Source organism: Coffea eugenioides, chromosome 8, assembly GCF_003713205.1.
Source record: "Coffea eugenioides isolate CCC68of chromosome 8, Ceug_1.0, whole genome shotgun sequence".
Lineage (NCBI taxonomy): Eukaryota > Viridiplantae > Streptophyta > Magnoliopsida > Gentianales > Rubiaceae > Coffea > Coffea eugenioides.
In genome coordinates, this window is record NC_040042.1 from 14,741,508 (window position 1) to 14,756,793 (window position 15,286).

A 15,286-nucleotide genomic window follows, 5' to 3' on the forward strand; every position below is an offset into this window, starting at 1 on the left:
TGTGGAGTGATTTGGAAGACCTAGGTGCTAAGTTGGTTCTTTTCTTGAGTTTGCAAGGTAAGTTTTCTTTGATCTTAATGATGTTCAATTGGTAGCTTGTGTGAGTAAAGAGCTAGTTTTAAGTGATATTTCATGACTCTTGGTTTTGGGGAATTTTTCTATTGATTTTTCTGTTTTATATGTTTTATATTGGTTGGCCATGGATGATGGTTGGAAATAGTCTAGAATGAAGCCTTAGTGCGTAAATTGTAGCTAATTGCGAAAAATTTCCACTTTGTGATGAAAATTCCAGATTAGGGTTTCAAGTATTTTCATTCTGCCTGGTACTGTTTCTCCTAGTTAGAGGCCGAATTAGCCTTGGGTTAAAACATGAAAGTTGTATAGAATGATATTTTTTAGTTGTCTACAAAATTTCAGCCCAATCGGAGGAACGTAACCTGTAAAAAGACCAAAATACCCATGCTGCCCTGTTTCTATCCGGAACTGATAATCCACTTCTGTAATTGGTTAGTTTGACCGGGAATACTACTGATTTGGTTGTCGATGTCTTCTTAAGAAATATACCCTGGTGTCTTATCTTCCTAACGGCCCTAGAAACACCTTTTTTGGACTTCGGTAGCCTGAGTTACGCTCATTTAACCAGAATGCGGTTAGCTAACCTGTTTATGCGATTCTGGTTTGGTACATTGCAATTTTGACCTAGTTACACTATAAACTGGACTGAGTGGACTTCTTCAACATTGTAGCCCTTTCTCTTAGCTTCGAAACGGTATAAATTTGACATCCATCTGATAATCGTAGCACCGGTTTTGTCCAATACGCTAATCGACATCAAAACTATTTTTGGGTTTTAGGGCTTAACTTTCATTTCCGGACTTTCCCTAGTTTATTTTGGTACTTATACGTTCTAATGGAGCCTTACTTTTGGTAGTATGTGGATTTGGTTTATGACTTGTAATCGAGTCTTATTGTGCTTGTTTGAATGTTTTAGGGCGTGAAGGTGATTCAAGACGCTCTTTGGGCGGAAGTGTATGAAATTTCATTTGCTTGCTTGGTGAGTGTACAACTCACTTGCTTGTTACTATGTGGCTTTGTTACATTTGAAATTGATGCCTTGAATGCTTATTTGCACCGTTGAAATTGGTTTAAGCGAGGGTGTACTTGATCACTCTCACCCTTTATGTCTTACATATGACTGTTTACTGTGTTACTTGAATGGTATATGAGTATATTGGAATTGGTGTCGGTTGTTCTCACTGAGCTCAACCCCATTGGTGGTCAATTGAATCGAGCCGGCAAGGGTTTGGTCGTGAAAATTGACGAGCCATGGGGACTGTTATATGGAATCTTGTAGTATGAGACTCTCGATTCCGATATACTCGAGTATTACCAATTTTCCACTGTTTGGAGTTTGGGCCCGGTAGGGGTATGTTGGGTGGAAGGAATGGAAGTAAAGTGGAGTTTACGTTTGGTTACACTTTGTACATTGACGAAGGGTCAATGAGATACTATCAAGTATGGCGAGTGAGGAAAGGGGCTCTTGAGAGCCGTCCGTATCCTTTTACCATTGTTATTGATATGTGACTTTATTTAGCTTCCTTCTTGAATGATTTGGGATTGATCGACTCCATGCATAATTGAACTTCCTTGCTTGAGTGAAAGTACCTCACTGGGCGTAATCTCACCCCATTAAATTTTGTTTTCCTTACAGGATACCACTTTTGGGGACTATGATGTTTTGAAGCACGAGTTGAGCTAGTTTTAATATATTTTTGTAAAGCTTCTCGATAGTTGGAAAATCCTAAATGTATTTGGATCTAATTATCTTCCTTTTGTTCTGTAAATTACAAATGTATGTGTATAACACCGTTTAACCCTGTTCATGTATCATATTTGGTTTGGAAATGTTTTCCCGAGTTATGTGACATGGCACCCGCTATTCATTGGCGATTTTGATTTTTGTGTTGCTATTTTGCAATTTTGTATAGTTTGAGTTTGCTTTTATTTTCCCGGAACGTTTTAGATCGTGTTTAACTGCACTATTAGTCCTGGCGAGAGTTGGGCAGGCAGTCCGCTAACCTCTTTGGTTCGCCTTAGGGGAAGGTGGGGCTGTCACAGCTTTGGTTTTGGCAGTTTGTTTTGGTGATTTAAGCTTCACATAAAAGAGGTACATGACCCTTAAATCCTAGCTTTCTTGTGTTATATCATGTGTTTAAGTGAAAGGAAATGAAGTCTTAGAAACCTTAATTTCTTCATATATTTTGGTTTTGTATTGCTAGTCTTTTTATATACTATATGACCACAGGACTTGAGAGAGTTCAAGAGGACGAACCAAGGTTAAAGTGAAGGGTGACAATTGATTGGCGAGTGTTCCAAGTATATGAAAATATTTACGTGGAATGTCTCCTTGCTTGAATAACATGCTTACTTGGTTAAAGTAATTGCTCTTGGATTGATAACTTTTGGGACGAGAATGTACTTTATCATACTCGATCCTTTGTAGTTCACTTCGTGATATTGATATGAAATGAAATGCTTTACTTGAACTTGACTTATTGGTCACTCGGGTGGTTATCCCACCGACTTACGTGTTACATGCTCATTGTTGTTAGACTATACTAGGTACTTGATTTCTTGTCTCATAGGCAAGTGTGTACTTTATCGCACTTGACCTAACTCGACTAAATTTGTGAGATTTTGTTAAAACATGTGTTAGCCATTTTGTTACAACTGAAAAGTGGCCAGAATCCAACCACTTTCTGACTGGATTTTCGGCCGGATTGTCGGACGGATTTGTGGTCGGATTTGCTGAGAAAATTTTTAATTTCTGCAACTTTTTTCCAATTTTCTTGTTTGATCAGGGTTCTTAACCACCTGATTTTCAACTGTTTGGACTTGAAATATTTGAAATGCTTGAAACATGATATGTTAAACTTATTTGTGACTTGAACCTGTTTAGGCGAGTGTGCTCTTATGTGCACTCAATTGACCCGACTTGACTAAACACTTGATATCTCCTTCACGCATGAACAAGTAACTTGATTTGTATATGACCTGTATATTGACTTGAAATACTTGGAATACTTGAGAATGTGAATTGTTGGACATTACTTGTGACTTGATTCTGGTTAGGCGAGTGTGTCCTTATCGCACTCGATCTCCGCTTCTTGAATGATCTTGTACTCACTTACACTTGATTGACCTGTACTTGTGTGAGTGCTTGTGCTTGACTTGTAAATGCTGAGCAGTAGCAGTGCTAGTTGGTCGAATCGAGCCAGCAAGGGTTTGGTCGAGGAGATTGGCGAACCTTGGGTACTGCCGGTAGGGGGTTGATCGGTGGACGGAAACTGGTGTAAAGTGGAGATCTACGGACGTTATACTTTCGTGGTTGAAGGAGAGTCAACGGACCTTGATCAAGCTACTGTGGAATTTGTGTGACGGCCCCACCTCCCCCTAAGGCGAACCAGAGGGTTCGGCGGGTCGCCTGCCCAGCTCTCGCCGGGACTCAGTCGCTCACTAAATTCCTCAATTAAATTACAATATAAATCTCAAATATACATCACATGGTCCACAAATATGCATCCAAGTCTCCAATAATTACATATCATAAGCGAAGCGGAAACAATTCCAAATAAGCCATCCAGTCACGTGAATAAGCACAACAAGCCTTCCTTCGCCACGAACCCTGTGGAGGGGAATACAATCGTTTTTGGGGTGAGCTAAAAGCTCAGCGAGTAACCAATAAAAGCAGTCATCAAATATATTTCACAATAATGCATTTCAATGATGTCATGATTCCAAGATCAAATGTACGTTTATTGCTCTCGTGAGCCAGTGAAATCATTGCACTTGAACACCCAACGCTCAAATAGATCATTTAACATTAACATTGAGAGGGAGCCCCTTTTTGAGCTCCAGATAAACATGAACATGAACCATAAACAGAGTGGAGACGTTGGTGTCCAGCACAAGACTTTCCCAGAACTCATTGAAGCCAAAATCATATCATGAATTCACATGCAAGCACGCATGAGATGCCGTCGAGTAAATAATGCAAGAAACATTTCAAAAATAACTTTGGAAACAGTTTAGGGTCACTCACCTCCACGGCTCAGAAACCATCCATCAAATATCATTGCCTTGCTCAAATCCAAGTCTTAGATCACAAACTCAATGCAAACAAGTCCTTTCAAAGTTCGGACAGCACTTCCCCTGAATTTGTTTACTTTTCCAGCCATCACGGCTTTCCCTTTTCCTCAATCACTCCCAAAGACACACACAAAACAACAAGTTCATTCAATAGCCATTCAGCAAGCTCCAAGTAGTACTAGTACAAGTCAAACTAGGGAAAAGTCCGGAAATGAAAGTTAAGCTCAAAACCAGAAAAATAGCTTTTGACATCCTTTTACGGTAATGGCACCAAAGGCACTACGATTGTCGGATGAAGGTGTAAGATACACCGTTTTGAAGCTAAGAGATAGGGTTACAATATTATAGAAGGTCACTCAACCCAGTTCCGAGTGTAACCAGGTAAAAAATGCAAGAAACTACACCAGACCCGGAAAAACAGATTCACAAAACGCATTCTAGTGGAAACATCATAAATCAGGCTATCCAAGTCCAAATCCAGAAATTCCAAAACCATCTGAAAGCTAAGAAATACGGATACATTTCATCAGAAGGCCTAAACAACCAATTCGGAAGAAATTCCACCCAAAACAATCAATTACAGCCGCAATTCTTACATTCGGGTAAAACCAGGACAGCAAGGGTAATTTCGACTTTTCTCAAGTTACGGTACTCCGATTGACCTGAAATTTTGTAGGCACCTTTAAAATATCATTACCTACAACTTTCATGTTTTAACCCAAGGCCAATTCGGCCTCTAACTATGACCTACAAAACCGGGCAGAATGTAAATCCAAGAAACCCTAATTTTCCAGATTTCTTCCAAAACAGAAATTGTTTGCAATTAACCACTTTTTCCACCTCATAGAGTCCTTAAACATCATTTCCAATCATCATATATAGCCACACAATCATGTTCATATGAAAACAGAAAAATCCCCATAAATTATAAAACTTCACCAATTCAACCAAAATCAAGATATAATCCATAAAAGTGCATCTTATACCACCACCAATCATGAATTGAACATCATTAGAGGAAGGAGAGGGGTCCTTCACAACACACCTTAGCAATACAAGAGATAGAGCAACTAGTCACCTTAGCTTTCCAAACAACTTCACAACCAAGCTCAACTCCACCAAACTAAGAGGTTTTATGGAGTAATTGGAAGATTAATCGGTTTAATTGAAAGATTGGGCAAGATTGGAGACTAGAAAATTGAGAGCTTTTCTTTCTTTCTTTGAGCAAGAAAGTCGGCCAAGAGAGGTAAGAAATGAAGATGATTTTGGCCAATTTTTTGATATTTATTTGGTAAAGGTAAATGTAAAGTTAAATGGTCAAAGTCAAGAGTGAATTAGATAGTGACACTTGTCACCTTTAGGTTTAAAACTTATCTTTTTATTTCCCCAATACAAATATCTTAACACCTTGTAAAATAATATCACTTAATACAAAATAGCAACAAGTTGTCAAAAATATAATGCATTTACTGCACTAGCGGGTCCCACGTCCAAAATACGCCCTTAATTGCTCAAAAACTAACCGATACTAGAAAAATCATTTTAAAACTATCTTTGCTCATAAACTTTATCTGGGGAATTTTTCTAATAAAGAAAATGTAGAAAAGGCGGGCGATTAAATAGAAAATTAGAAAATTTTCGGGTTCTCACACTCATTTTTTTCGGGGCGTCACAATTTGCTCCTGAGAGCAACCTATATCCTTTGCCCTGAATGTGTTCTTTTTTTCTATACCCTTTTGCATGATTTATCTGGCTAATTGCTTAACTATAGATTGAGTCATGATTTATTTGAGTTTGACTTGTTTCTTGATGTCTGGGTATGCTATCTTACCTCGAACTTTACCTGTTTGGTTACTTGGAACTTCACTGAGTTTTTAACTCATTCCACGCCATTTGTTTTCCTTACAGGGATGAAAACATGAGAGGTTGAATTGAGGAAATTCTCGATTTCTTATAAGATTGTTAGTTGCTCGAGCGTGTACTTCATAGATATTTAGCCTGCTTGTTTGGTTCGATTTTTGTAAGTCTGATTCTTTGATTGTATTTATAGGTCGTGTGGATGTTAGAGGACCATGAGTATATATGTTAAAGGTTGAAAATTCATATCGCTTTTGTTATCAAGGTTTTTATTTGAAAGTTTTCATGAATTGTGACTGAGTCCTGGCGAGAGCTGGTAGGCGGTTTGCCAAACCCTTGGGTACGCTTTAGGGGGAGATGGGGCTGTCACACAAATTCTAACTTGGTTCCTTATGTTTATTTGTTTGGTTGGTAGTAAAACAATTTGGCTAGTTTTGACTCTAATCATCATCGTAGATCAAGACATCTCTTGAAACTATAAGTTGCTTATAAAGGTACTTATAGATTACTCACTGAAGAAGCACAAAATCTTTGACCCGAGCTGAGCTAGGATGGCATCCAAGCTAGGGAGTCTACACTGGAAGCACTTGCAACCATATACACAGTCCGATGCCTAAGTTAGAATTGCTGGAAATACAAAGTGTATATGGAGGTTCTCAGTAATGAGCTTATGGTTTACCTGCAACCATTACATTGGTAAGTATTATAGAGATCAAGTGATGATGATAAGGATAAAATTAGTTAAATCTAATCTTGATCTTTAATCAACAATTTTTGTAAGTATACAGAGTCGATCGTAGTAATAAATCACTTGGAGTATCCAGAGATCGAACCCATAGGGACAAGTTAATTTTCTCTAGTTTAATTATTCTAAAAAATAGTGAAAATTTAAATTCCAAGGATTTTTAATTACTATAGAAGAAAGAAATTAAATAATCAAGTTAAATAAAATAAATTTGAGAAAACAATATATAGGAAGCAATAGGAATTGAATTGAACTTGTCAATACTATAGTATAATTATCTCTCACTTGATATTATGAGTACTTAAGGTAAATGAATGGTTGCATAATGGTCATTTACTTGGCTTTTTGAGGAATTAGCTTCAAAAGTGCACATGTTATTTCAACATTTGAAATATTGTTGGTTGTATTTCTTATTACTTGAGGACAAGTAATGATTCAAATGTGGAAAAATTGGATAAATGTTTATTCTGTACATTTTTATTTTATTTTATTACTTAATTTTTGGTGTGTTTTAGTGATTTTAAGAGTTAAATGATTATGTTTCTAGTGAATTTTGCATTTTGTGGTTTAAGTAAGAAAAATTGCATTTCTATAGAACTAAGTGGTTAGAACTTCATGTTTTTGTAGGTTTTAATGATTCAATCATCAATTGGAGTGAAGTAAGAAGATATTTGGATGATTTTCGGTGATTTGAAGTGAACATAAAATGCAAAATGGTCAAAGGATGTAATGCAATTATGAACAAGGAAGAAAAGTTTGGCTGCAGTGATACATTAATTATGGTATTCCGACTATAACTTGAGTTACACATATTGAATTGAGATGGTTCTTGAACCACTTTAAAGGTAAGACAAACTACTACAATTTTTATGATACTTCATAATCCAATTCACAAATTTTGAGGGTCAAAAATCTGAAACGCTGTCGTGCATTTTTCTTGCAAAAATGGTGAAATGTCTTCTGACCTATTAGGAGTATTTTGATATTTCTCAAGCGATAGAGTTCCAAATGACATGATGCTTAATGCATTGGAAAGATTATGCAATGAATTATAACTTTATGTTTTCTACAAGAGTTAGTTCACCTTCTATCATCAAGAAATTTGCAGTTCAACTTAGTGCAAAAATAGAGCAATTTCAAAGATTCATTAGAAAAGTGTAAACTTGCAATATAATGAAAATGTGGACCAAAAATACGAATCTCACCCATGTTTTCCAGCGGTTTTGGGAAAATTGTTCAAAACGTCTCTTCTATTTTACAAAATAACTTTTTTCATCTCTCACTTTTAAAAGTGTAATTTTACATCCTTTACAAATTCATATTGGTTAAATTTGATCCCTGCCTAAGTTTCCAACTAGTTTTTTACTGAAATCCATCACGTGCCTTGCACGTGATCATTTTTGAAGGACAAAATTATCAAATCAAATTTTATATAATCCGGTCTATAGCTCCTCATATTTCATAATATGAATTGTTTCATATCTCACATTTTACAAAATGAATTTTTTCGTCCCTTACGTTTCATAAAATGAATTTTTTCATCCCTCATTAACGATGTATATAAATAGTTTTTTTAAACCCATATATATATTTTTATTTGATTTTATCTGAATAGTACAAATAGTATGTAATATATCTCTATTTAATTTCATCGAAATAGGTTAATTGTAGTTGTATATATGCTATTCAATAGATTTATGCGTGGGTTTAAAACTAACAATTATGTTTTAATCCCATGTATATATCTATTTGATTTCACCATGTGAACCTGTTCAATATTTGTGACCTTTTCTCTTTTGGTAATAATTCATTTATTGAGTTGTATAATAAGGCAAGCTAATTAATGGTCCTAATTCGAATTCTATAGTCATGCTAACAAATTGCTGTTTAAATTCGAAATTTCTACTCGCCACCTTTAAGACCAACAGTTGAATTACATGCCCTGTGATTATTTAAAAATTTGAAAGTACTAATCACTTACTTCTTTTTGTCATATTTTTCCTTTGTTTATTTTTCTGTCTAAGTTCAATTCGATATAAACACTTGACAATATTCAAGATTAAATGTCTTCTTTGTTTTCAATTTTTGAATAAAAGGAAATGAACATGAGTGAAAAACTAACAATTTTTTTCAACCCATCTATATATCTATTTGATTTCACCTGAACAGTATGAATAGCATGTAATATATCTCTATTTGATTTCATCTGAACATGCTAATTGTAGCTGTATATATACTATTTGTATTATTCAAGTGAAATAAAATAAATATGTATATGGGTTTAAAAAATAAAAACTATTCATACACATGAAAAAATTCATTTTATAAAATGTGAGGGACGAAAAAATTTATTTTGTGAAATGTGAGGGAGGAAAAAATTTAATTTTATGAAATATGAGGGACTGTGGATCGGATTATTTAAAATTTGATTTGACAATTTTACCCTTCAAAAATGATCACGTACAAGGTACGTGGTGGATTCTGACAAAAAACTAGTCGAAAATCTAAATAGGGACCAAATTTGATCAACATGAATTTGTAAGGGACGTAAAATTACACTTTTAAAAGTGAGGGATAAAAAAAGTTATTTTGTAAAATGTGAGGGACGTTTTGAATGATTTTCTAAGAATAGTGAAATGTCTTCTGACCTATTAGGAGTATTTTGATAATTTCTCAAGCTACAGAGTTCCAAATGACATGATTCTTAATGCATTGGAAAGATTATGCAATGAGCTATAACTTTATGTTTTCTGCAAGAGTTAGTTCACCTTCTATCATCAAGAAATTTGCAGTTCAACTTGGTGCAAAAACAGAGCAATTTCAAAGATTCATTAGAAAAGTGCAAACTTGCAATATAATGAAAATGTGGACCAAATTTGTGCTTATTCGCATAGTTTTTTGGACATTTTTCTAATCAAATTTCGACTGTAGCTTCTTAAGAATTTTTGAAGATTTCAACAAACAACTTTTGGGAATCTTAAGAAGCAATTAGCATGAAACATGATTGCTTATGGCTTTAATCATCTATGAATTGGTGATGTGGCTTAAGCTTTCAAGTTATAAATTCTTAATTATCAAATCAATTAAGTCGAATTATCTCGATTTTTCGCAAGTATACGGATCAAATGAGTATAGTGATAATTAGGGTCTTTCCTATAGGGAAAATTATCAACTATTGATGATTTTCGAACTTCTTTATTATTTAGACTATTACAAATAAAGCAAGTAAATCTACACTACTAATATACAATAAAAGTAGTAAAATTGACAAGAAAAAGTGCCTTGGGTTATGGAATTCCTATCTAATTGGGCAAATGCAATAACTAGTTAAATGAGTTCATTATCTTGGCTAGTTATAGCGTAATATCCAAATATACGTGATACATGCTTTCTTTGATGTACCAACCAAACCTATAACTACTTCACATCTATTAACGTGACATAAAACTAGTTATAAATTTATTAAATACCATGAAATTACATGGAGCAAACCACTAAAACCACAGAGGTATAACCCTAATTTAGTGAGTTAACTCCCTAAGTTTAACACTTCCATGATCTAGTATTGAATCACAATGGTTATTGATGAAACAACACCTTTAGATAATCACAACTAATGGTAGCAAGTTAATTATGATTATAACAACAAAACTGTTAAATAACATGCTCAAGAAATAAGCTTAAATAACCATGAAAACTTTACATAACAATCATAGAAGTTAATCCATTCCCTAGGTATAAAAACTAGCAAAACATGAAAGATAAGAAAACAAGAACCAAACTTGTATATTCACTAAACATGAGAATCAATCCAAGAAATACAGTGATAGAAAAGATGTCACCCATGTTATTTAAGCCCCAATTCTCCATCTTCATCCTCATGTTCATCTATATCTAGCTACATACAAGATTTGGGTGAAACTATCTATACTAAGATATACTACACAAATGAACTAGGAAATTCTAGTGAAAACTATATCTTGTGTAGTTTTTCTAGACTCCAAAGCTATGCAAATAAGCTCTCCAAGGCCTCTATTTATAGATAAACTCAAACTCAAAATGAATTGTTAAGTTGATGCAAGTTGTGTCTTGAAATCACTAAAAGTTGATTCTACAAGTTTTCGTGATTTCTTGGACAGTTCCCACCAAAATTTGATCAGAGAAATGGTCCAAAAATGTGGTGTGTGTGAGAACCCTGAAAATAGACATATAAATATCAGTGCATATTTTATTTACATTTTAATTCTTTAATAAATTTTAGCACTAAGTCCAATTGTTTTTAAATGAGTACGTAGAAATAAACGTTAGGTGCAAAATGAAAGATTTGTGCTAATCTACTAAACTTCTTAGTTTTGTTACATTAACTTCATATTTCTATGGTAAACTATATCATTGATCTAATAATTAATTTCTTTGAATTCTAGTATTGTAATTAATTGTTTTGCAATAAAAGTATAAAGACAATGTCTATGTAATAAATAATATAATTGTGCCAATATTGAATTATTCGGTTTGCCATACTAAATTAATATTTCTTGAGTTGGATTAATTCTATTACTTTAAAAATAAATCCTTTGAATTCCGATGGCTAATCTTAAGCGTTAATAATGATTAAGTTAATAAATGTTGATATAAATGGATAAACGAATATTAAGAATGTCAAATTTTTATATTAAGGTCAAACTTGATTTTAATAGTTTAAAATAATTAGGTAATATTGTTAAAAGTTAATAGGAATTCTCACGTTAAGTCGAAACCAATAAACTTGAGATAAACATGATTCAAGCATGCTAAACATATTTAAGATGAGAAAATTCTGATAACTATAGTCTTATTCTTCTTTGTATTCAATAGGTGCGTAAAAATAACTTTTTATGTGCAAACTGACACACTTGTACTAAATTATTATTTCACTTGACTTTATTATACTAAATCGATAAATTTCTAGTTAACCAGCTCTAATTCTTGGGAATAAATAATTGGAAATTCTGATAACTAATTTAATCGCTTAATAATGTTAGGAATTACTAGGAACCTTTAATATTAAATTGTAATCGATAAATTTCGATAAAGATGGTTTAAGTATACTAGTGTATAATTAGGCGTTCAAATCACACTTGGGGATAATTTTTGGTATTAAGTTAGAACTAAGGTCTTGAGTAGAGATTAGGAAGAGACGTGAAAGACTAAAATGCCCTCCATATAATCCCAAAATGACCATGCAACCCAAAAACATTTGCGGACAACATTATCAACGACCACCCTATTTGGCCAATCACCAAAGACCCAACACTTCCATTTCTGCCGCATCCCATTCCATTTCCTCTCTGCACCGACGCACCCCAGACCACAACCAAACACTCCCTCTCCATCCTCTGCCTCGTGATCATCGAGAGAGAGAGAGAGAGAGTGAGAGGGAGAGTGAGTAGCAACTTCATCTGAGAGCTGCAAACCGTGCGCTGCAGCAACTCTGCTGCTGTCCGTAAGCCTGAGGAAGGAAAGGAGAAACCGTGAGCGAGTTTCACCAGTCTGGCCTTCCATCTCTACTAGCTGCAATCAATTTTTCCAGCCCCAACAACCACCAGCCTCACCGTCTGCCACAGCCAAGCAAACCAACACTTCAGTCTGTTCTGTCCGCAAGCTGAGAGAGGAAACCAGAGAAAGTGTTGCGTGAGTTGCGGCCTTGAGCTGTCCGTGAGAGGGTGAGAGTAAGAGGTAACCGTGCGAGCCTCTTTACTTCCTCCACCACTGCCGAGCTGCCATCTCCTTCATCATCTTCCACCAGCTGGGCTCAACCACACCCACCAACTCCACAACTTACACAAACCAAGCTCAGCCCAGCCATACCTGAATTCCATAGCCAGCCGAGGGAAGAATTTTTGCAGCTACCTGTCGTGTAATCTATGAGGTAATTTCTGGAAGTAAACTAGTTGAATATAGGTTGATGAAGCTGTTTATAAGCATGCATGTGGGGTTGTGTGGTTGGATGACAAAATTAAGTTGCAAGAAATTCTGTTTTGATATGAAAATGGTTGGCCGAAAACTGATTTAGGAATTGCATGAGGTAATCTGCTTTGTTGTGATGATAAGCAACCGAGATTAGGATTAGTTAACTGAAACTTGGTTGATTTATACAATTAAGGCCTTGCATGTGGAGTCGTGCGATTGGATGATGGAATCAGGAACCTGGAAAAAATTCTGATGTAGTGAAATGGAATTTTTGTGCACCAGAATCCTGAATTACAGCCGAAGTTCTGTTCTTCCGGGATAATCTAAGCATTCAAGCGTAATTAGCCGAGTGAATTGTAATGATTAGGATGTTAGGATCCTGCATGTCAATCTAAGTGTTCGGATGATGTATTTAGAAGCTTAAGAAAATTCTGTTTTAAGGAAGATGATTCTGCCGAGAATAATTTGGTAATGAATTGCTTAATTTGCTTAATTGTGACAAACTGTGGTTATAATCCTAACTACCCAGTGAAAATAAAATGCTTAAGGGCCTGCATGTTGAGTTACACGATTGGACAATGAAGCTAGGAACTTGGAAAAAATTCTGGTTTTGTGAATTGGAATGAACTGAAAATTTCCGAGACCTTGAATTTGATATTTATTGCTCAATCTGCCTTATAGTGATGTTATGAGTTGATATATACGATTGACTAGTTAACAATTTGTTAATAGAAGTCTGCATGAGGTCTTGTAGCTCGGCTAACCAAGGAAATAAAATGAGAATAGAAAATCTATGCATGCAACTTCATCCATGACTAATTGAACAGAATTTTCTGGTTTTCTTGGATGATTAGGGCTGTGTTTGAATCCGATTTTGAACTAGAAATATTGCTTAGCGAGTTGAATCTTTGCATGTTAACTTTAAGCACCTAATACCATGAACTAACCGAGGGAAAAGTTGGATTTATGACCAATCTAATTGCTGGAAATCTATTGAGTTGGCCGAGAGTTTGCCTTAGTAATGTAGCTTCATTTGATTCAATTTCGTTGTTTTGAGTTTGCAACCCTGAATAACTAGTTAATAACATGATAATTGAGCTTTGCATGTGGTTAATTGGTGGGTCCAGATCAGAAAAATAAAACGAAACTGAATCTGCTACACGCATGTTTCATCCGAGACTTGTTGGAAAATTCTGGAATTTTTGGATGACTTTTGTCGTTAACCGAATGAAATTTCTGAGCGTATAACTGCCATTAAATAGTTATTAACTAGATAACTAAGCTCTGTATGAAATTGATTGGGTTGGTTTTAAACAGAAAATAATAATAAAAGGGGAGTTGTTACATGTATGTTCGACCAAGGCCATGCTAAACAGAATTTCTGGATTTGTTTTAAACAAGTATAATTGTTGTTTGAATCTGGTTTTGATATGGAAACCTTTACTAGCTAGCCAAGTGTTTGCATGTCCTAATGGAGTACTTAAAACTCTGTTTTAACCGAGGAAAAACTGGATTTAAAAACATACAATTGCTGGAAAATTCTTATGAACTACCGTGAGTTTGAACCTGGAAATTTTGAGGATTATAACAGTAGTTTAAACTTAATTTCAAGTTGGAAATGTTAACGGACTAGCCAAGTAATTGCATGATGAAGTTGAGAGTGTATTGGCATGTCTTAGCCAAAGAAATATTGAGTTCATAAACAACTTAGTGCTGGAAATTTGAATGACTAAAAGATTGAACCAAATGCTGGAAAATAAATGCTGGAAATTTGTTTTGTGATATCCGAAGGTTGAATCGGAGTTTTAGCTTGGTTGTGAAATTATTCCTTGAAACACAATGATTGGAAATGCCTGGAATATGTTGTCTTAAAGTTTTATGAGACATGCAGAGGTGAAACACTTGAATCGTGGGTGAATTGCCAATTGATGGTTGTCATATATAGCTGATGACAGATTAGTATATATATGAATTCTTGGCTGAACCATTTGCTGGAATTAAGTGTTATTTGCCTTGGTATATACTGGTATGAATGTCATATTTAAATGTACGGATGGTTTGAATAAAAGTCCTATGGTTTTAAAAGAGAAAAAGGAGTTTTTCACAAGTGAACAAGAATTTCCAGATTTCCGGATTTCACTGACCAGTCTAGGCAAAATGCTTATATCTTGGTGTAGGAAAATCCGATTAAGGCGCCGTCAGTGGCATTTGAAACTATAATCATAGGCCTTTGTCCTGTAGAAATGTCGTATTTTTCCTCCATGTGTACTGCTGTCTGTGAATCCCCAAAGTGGACTGTTTTGTATGAATGTCCTGCTTCTTCGTGAAATTGAACTTGGATTTGGATTGAGATTCTAGCTTACTTGTGGTCTAAATTCTTGATTGAATTGTGGTTGGAGGTAATTGGTGTTGTCAAGGGCTAATGATTGATGAAGCCCTTGGCCATTGGGATGATTTTATAAGTATTACTAGATGATGGAAGTTAATTGCTGGAATGTCTTGGGGCTTTACTTCTATTTCTATTTGCTTATGATGGGTTTGCTGAAACCAAGTGCTAATGTTTGATGAAGCCTTGGTTGATCATTT